The following is a 6,000-nucleotide window of genomic DNA, read 5'->3' on the forward strand; positions in this document are numbered from 1 at the left end:
CGTCTATACAGTGGGCTCGAATGTGCGAAAAAATCAACGGTTCAATAAGCTCTCGTCGAGCTTGGGGCATACTTAGGTCCCTTCTGGGGCAACGTAGGACTGCAGATGGGGCAGCCCGCGTGGCTCTCAAAGAGGGCATTGGCTCTGAAGCGTTCGCAGAGAAAGCGGCTGAGGTCTTATTTCCACAAGCATCGAGTCCCAACTCCCTAACCTACGAGAAGGACGACACTCCAGCTGGGGAGGACGAACTTAACCAACCTTTCACAATGGCAGAGCTCGAAGATGCCCTACGCAGAATTAACACGCATGGCGCGCCAGGCGCAGACGGTATCACTGGATCGCACATCAAGAACCTCCCAGAAGAATGCAAGGTGACTCTCCTTGCGGAATTTAATCGCGTCTGGCAAGAAGGCTCCATTCCCGACGACTGGCGGCACTCAATTGTAAAACCAATACCGAAGCCAGGCAAAGAACCTAACTGCCTGGGGAACTTGCGACCGGTATCCCTTACGTCATGCTTGTTTAAGCTTTTGGAGAGCATGGTTAACGCTCGCCTTGTATGGTGGCTGGAGGAGCGTAGCCTTCTTGCTCCCACACAATACGGGTTCCGCTCCGGTCTGACGACGCAAGATATCATGTTACGCCTCAAGGAGGACGTTCTTGACCCGTTGTCTACATGTCCCCGTATGGTCGTAGGTGTTGACATTAGGAAGGCCTTTGATGGCCTTCCTCACACCTCGATCATGCAAGCCGTAAGAGATCTTGGCATCAAGGGATACATGCACAATTTCATTGCCGCCTTCCTTCGGGATCGAACTTTCCAGGTCAAAGTTGGAAGTTCCCTCAGTCGCTTTCATCACAACCGGGTAGGAGTCCCTCAAGGCTCTGTCATCGCTCCTACGTTATTCAACGTAGCACTTGCGGCGCTTCCTGGAAGACTGGCCAACATCGAAAACGTCGAACATGCAATTTACGCAGACGATGTGACGCTCTGGACCAAACAAGGTTCTTTAGGTGCACAAGAGCAGGCACTACAAGCGGCCCTGGATACTGTCGAAAGCTACACACAGCAGATAGGGCTAACGCTGGCACCCGAGAAGACAGAGTTTGTGGTCATCCACGGTGGCAGGAAAACCCCATCCAAGGATGAGGAGAAGGCTAGCGTCTACCTCACAATTGGGGAAAGGCCTATCCTTAGAAAACGCTCCATACGTATACTCGGGATGTTTATCGACGAGCAGTGCATAGCATCTACCTGGTTTGGCCGGACAGTTCGTGTCACTAAACAAGTCATCCAAGTCCTACGCAGGATCGCCAGCCGCACGAGAGGAGTCAAAGAGAACGAACTGCGACATTTTGTACGTGCATTTGTACACTCCCGTATCATATACGGAGCACCGTTCCATCCGATCACGCGCACGCAGCTAAGCCTTCTTGAGCGCCTAAATAATGAAGCCAGGAGGGTGATAACTGGGCTTCCGAAATATACGCCCCTTCCGGCTCTCAAAAGCTGCAGCGCGTTGAGCGATATAGCGGACCTAATGTCTACTCATGAGCTTACGCATATTGCGCGATTAAAGTCCACCGAAGCAGGCAGATTCACTCTGAAAAAAGTTGGTTTTGAAATCTCGACATTACCACCGCTCCCAGAAATATCTCCCCCCTGGGAGCACGTCGACATCGTAGACTCCAAGCCGCTACCCCAGAACATGGGACAAGAACAAACGGCAAGGAGACAAGCTTTCGCAAGAAGACACGGCACCCAAGCAAGGCAACTCATCGATGGCAACGACCTTACTCGCAAGACCCATGTCATCTATGTAGATGCAGCAATCGGTGAGCACGAGCAGCAGCCAATGTTCACCACGGCATGGACAAGCCATGATGCAACAACGCGAGGAAACAAACTCCACCTCACCCGTGAAGCCGTCAGCAGCTCCCTTGCAGAACTGTGCGCCATTGTAGATTTTGCCGAGCACGTCAGTTTGGCACAACACCAAACGGGGGAAGATTGCGCCCATCACTACCGAGTCTACACGGACTCGCAGGAAGCCTATCGTGCCTGCCAAAACACTCGCACTACTACCGTCGTTGTCAAGAAACTTCGTCTCCACGTTAGCTCCCTCCGTGCTCTGGGACACGACTTTCACGTACACTGGATCCCAGGACACTCCGGAATTCCAGGAAACGACCGGGCCCACCGACTAGCGCGCGCTTTACTTCTATCCGCGCAGTCGAAACCACCCGAGCGATTTTCCAGCCGGTTAGCCGACTACGTGGAGACACACAATCAGTGGCTAGATCCCGCCATAACGGTTTCTTTTGCCAAGCAGCACCGACGCAGCTTTCTACGCAGCGCCTGCAATCCACTTAATATCCCTCCACTTCCTCGCAAGGCTGCTACCCGCTGGCAGCAAGTTATGCTCCGGCGGGTACAGACTGGCACCCTCCTTACCCCCTACCTTTTGCAGCGCTTCCGAAGCAAGGAAAGCAGCCGTTCCCTCGACCAACCCAACACTGGAATGTGCAGCCCATGTGGAACCCGGGCTGACCTGGAACACCTCCTGTGGTTCTGCCCGCTGTACTCGGCTCCCAGAGCTCGGGCCCTGGCCTCACTCCCGAGTGACATAAGGCCGAACTCCCTTCAGAGCTGGGCTGCACCACCCCCGTGTACAACTGCAGCGGTCGCCAACGAACTTTGGCGGTCGCTAAACCAGTTTATGGATGATGCAGAAGCTCCTGCCACCGGTTCCCGGCTCGGACACACTGCCAGAACCACAGCCCGTCACGACCGAAGCCAGTGATCAAACGACGAAACGTTTACCTCTTTTTTTTCTCTAATTTTTTTCTTTCACAGCAGCCTTAAATTGGCTTCAAAATGTGAAATAAACGTGTTCAACAACAACAACAACCGCCGCGTCGCCGCGGTGCCCGTCGACATCGCGCAGTTTTCGGCACCAGTGCAAGGGAATACCATGCGCCGGCCACGAACTGAAGAGCAAAGACGTCGAACACGCAACGTTTACAAGCATGGCTAACACAGCTACGCCCACGTCTCCTGCCCAAACGAATACCACCGAGAACAGCAGCGCAGGATATCGTTTCCGGTTCCGAAAACGACTATATGACGTCACCCTGAACCGGCCAGACACGCAGGCCCATGGAGGAAAGAAAAGGTTAGGAGAGGCCCTGACGTCACATTTGTGAAGCCGAGTCCCACCATGACTTGAGCCCACGGAGCCCAGCACTCTATCCCATCATCCTTTGCTGTCTCCGGTTTGATTTGACTAACATGGCGTAGCCCTGCCCACCCACTTCAAAGCGAAAACAGCTTCGTCGCTAATTCCTCGGTGCGATGTCATCTTCTAAGCTGTTGATTTCGCTTTCAATTTGCCCATTCTAACCCTCACCCAAAGTTTCAATCGAAAAACGGCCTTCGTTTTTGAGATAGAAGGACGATTTTTCAGCTCTTAAGCCTGGCAAAGTAGCGTTTGTCGTCGTCATAGCAACAGGCTGGCGGGATGGCGAACGCAGACGCCTCCGACGGCAGAGTTTTCAAACTGGCCTAATTTAAAAACGTTTGTCGTAGCGACTGGGCTGGTTTGCAAGCATAGCGAGGCAGCCACATACCAAGCGCATTAAAAATTTGTCCGTTACCCGCCGCGGTGGCTGAGTGGCTAAGGCGTTGCGCTGCTGAGCACGAGGTCGCGGGTTCGATTCCCGGCCACGGCGGCCGCTTTTCTGATGGAGGCGAAAAGCAAAAACGCCCGTGTGTACGAGATTTCGGCGCACGATAAAGATCCCCAGGTGGTCAAAATTAATCCGGAGCCCTCCACTACGGCGCGCCTCATCGCCTGCGTTGCGTCGGCGCGTTAAACCCCAAAATCAATCAATCAAAAATTTGTCCGTTCTATTTGCCCAAATTTGGCCGCCGCAGTTGTAAACAAGTAAGCAACATTGTCTATGGGCTCAAGAAAATTCACGTGACTTCCTCCACACTTTTCGCAATGCATTGGAGTGCTAGGGGCCTCTCCTGAGTATCCTTTCCTCCATGCACAGGCCGATGTTTCGTCACGCCGAAAGCGATTTCGCTAGTGCTGCCGATTTGACAAAGCTCGCGGCCTGGGCAATCAAAATCGATTTTAGATGTGATTCCGGCCTCGGATCGCTGCAAAAATTTCTGTGAGGCATCTGTACAAACTACTGAAGCCAATGATATCATTTTTAGGCGTCAAAATTTGGTGTCAGTACTCCTTTAACTCAAAGTTCGAATTATCCGAGTTTGAATTATCGTGAGTGCACTGTACCTGTGAATGTTTCGCTACAACACAAGTCGGTATGTTGCCCTGAGTCATACTGATGAGGGCTTCTGATAATTCCAATGAAATCCTCCGGTTCTCTCATGTTTGAGTTATCGCGAGTCTGTGTACGTTGTACCAGAGTCCTTCAATGCTTTACTGGTCACGAAACTTCGGCTCTCGGTTCGTATAGGGACCACGCGCACCGCTACAGGCGCCACCTCCGCACGAAGGTCATCCAGCCGCCGCGCGTGCGGCGTATTGGCCAGCTCTTGGCGTGCAAACGATCGCTGCTTTTGGTGTCTGTGCGCTGATTAACTGCGTTTTTTTTCGTACTAGTCAGCGATGAATAGTCCGGTTATTGTATTAATCATTTGCCTTCAATGGGGTTTTATTTTTCGAAATAAGTTACCGCAAACTTCGGCCGCGAACGGCAACGGCTTCTGTGTGCTCTGGCACAAGCGCTGCGCCGTCGTGTTTACGGATTTTAAATCTATATTGCTTCTTTTCTTACAGCAAAGTTGTAAATACCACACATACGGTAGCTGTCTAGTCACAAACCGCTGCGGGCCTATCGATAATACAATAAAAAAACTGAAAGAAACCAAGTACGCGTCGTTCAGACTACGCTTAATGAATCCGTTTATTGCTCTGGAATGCACAGAACGCTAAAAGAGATAGCCCAATAGTATTGTCGTTTCGATGAGTGTGTACATACTTGAAAACATCTAAAAACGCTGCAGAAACGCGAAGGATCAAAACACGAAGAGATACAGGGTGTTTCAGCGAACACTTTCAAAAATTCTTAAAAATAGGCTCTTCGAGAAAAAAAGAAACCCTCTTTAGAAGGAGATTGCTAGCTGCGGCGGACGCCAGATAGTATCAAGGGTGTGCACATTAGTTAGGTGGGTAATTAAACTCTACTAATGAACTTCTTAATTAGCGGAGTTTGGTGGTTGTTGTCAATGGTGATTTTGTGGCCCCAGAGAAGGCGATTTCATATCAGTTTTTAAAACAACGAAAAAGTCGGTGTTTAAAGCCCTGTAGCGTGAGGAAACCTGCCGTTGTTTTCCGCTCAAAAACGAAACTCGGCGCTGAAGGAGCGCTAAAAGTCTTGAGCGAACGCAATGTCGGCTGGTGACGTGTTTCAATGAATGTGGCGGCCAATTCGAAATGTAAGTGCAATTTTCCCTAGCTAGGAAGACTCAGCAAGCAGCCACAGCCGCGAAAGCCCTCCTCGCCCAGCAAACAAACCTTTCCTTTGTCTGATGCGCTTTCTAACACACAGCGATTATAAACGAACAGCAAATAAACCTAACGAAAAAAAAAAAAAAGGACCGAATATTGACGTTTCACATCTTGCACGTCTGGTAGCCACGTCAGATGTGGTCGAGACAATAATAAAAAAAGAAAAGCAAAACTGTCACCAACGCCCACTAGGGCTGTCGAAACGGGCGACGGGCAATGGCTAGCCTCTTTCTTGCGCCTACCAACGAAACAAAAGATAACGCTAGCCGTGGTATAAGGTGAGCGTTGATCATTGAAAAAATACAAGAGGCGATGGAGTTGATATCAGCTGATTCCCTAGCGTGGGGAATCACCAGAGCCTTTTTCAATTGGGCGACACAGTCACTGCAACACGTCATCAGCGGATGTTGCGTTTGCACTGCACTTCTGGCGCACCATGTGCGCTGCGTTTCGG

The sequence above is a fragment of the Haemaphysalis longicornis genome, unplaced genomic scaffold (genome assembly GCF_048455015.1).
Source record: "Haemaphysalis longicornis isolate Haplotype H1 unplaced genomic scaffold, Haemaphysalis longicornis Haplotype H1 scaffold_12, whole genome shotgun sequence".
Taxonomy (NCBI): Eukaryota; Metazoa; Arthropoda; class Arachnida; order Ixodida; family Ixodidae; genus Haemaphysalis; species Haemaphysalis longicornis.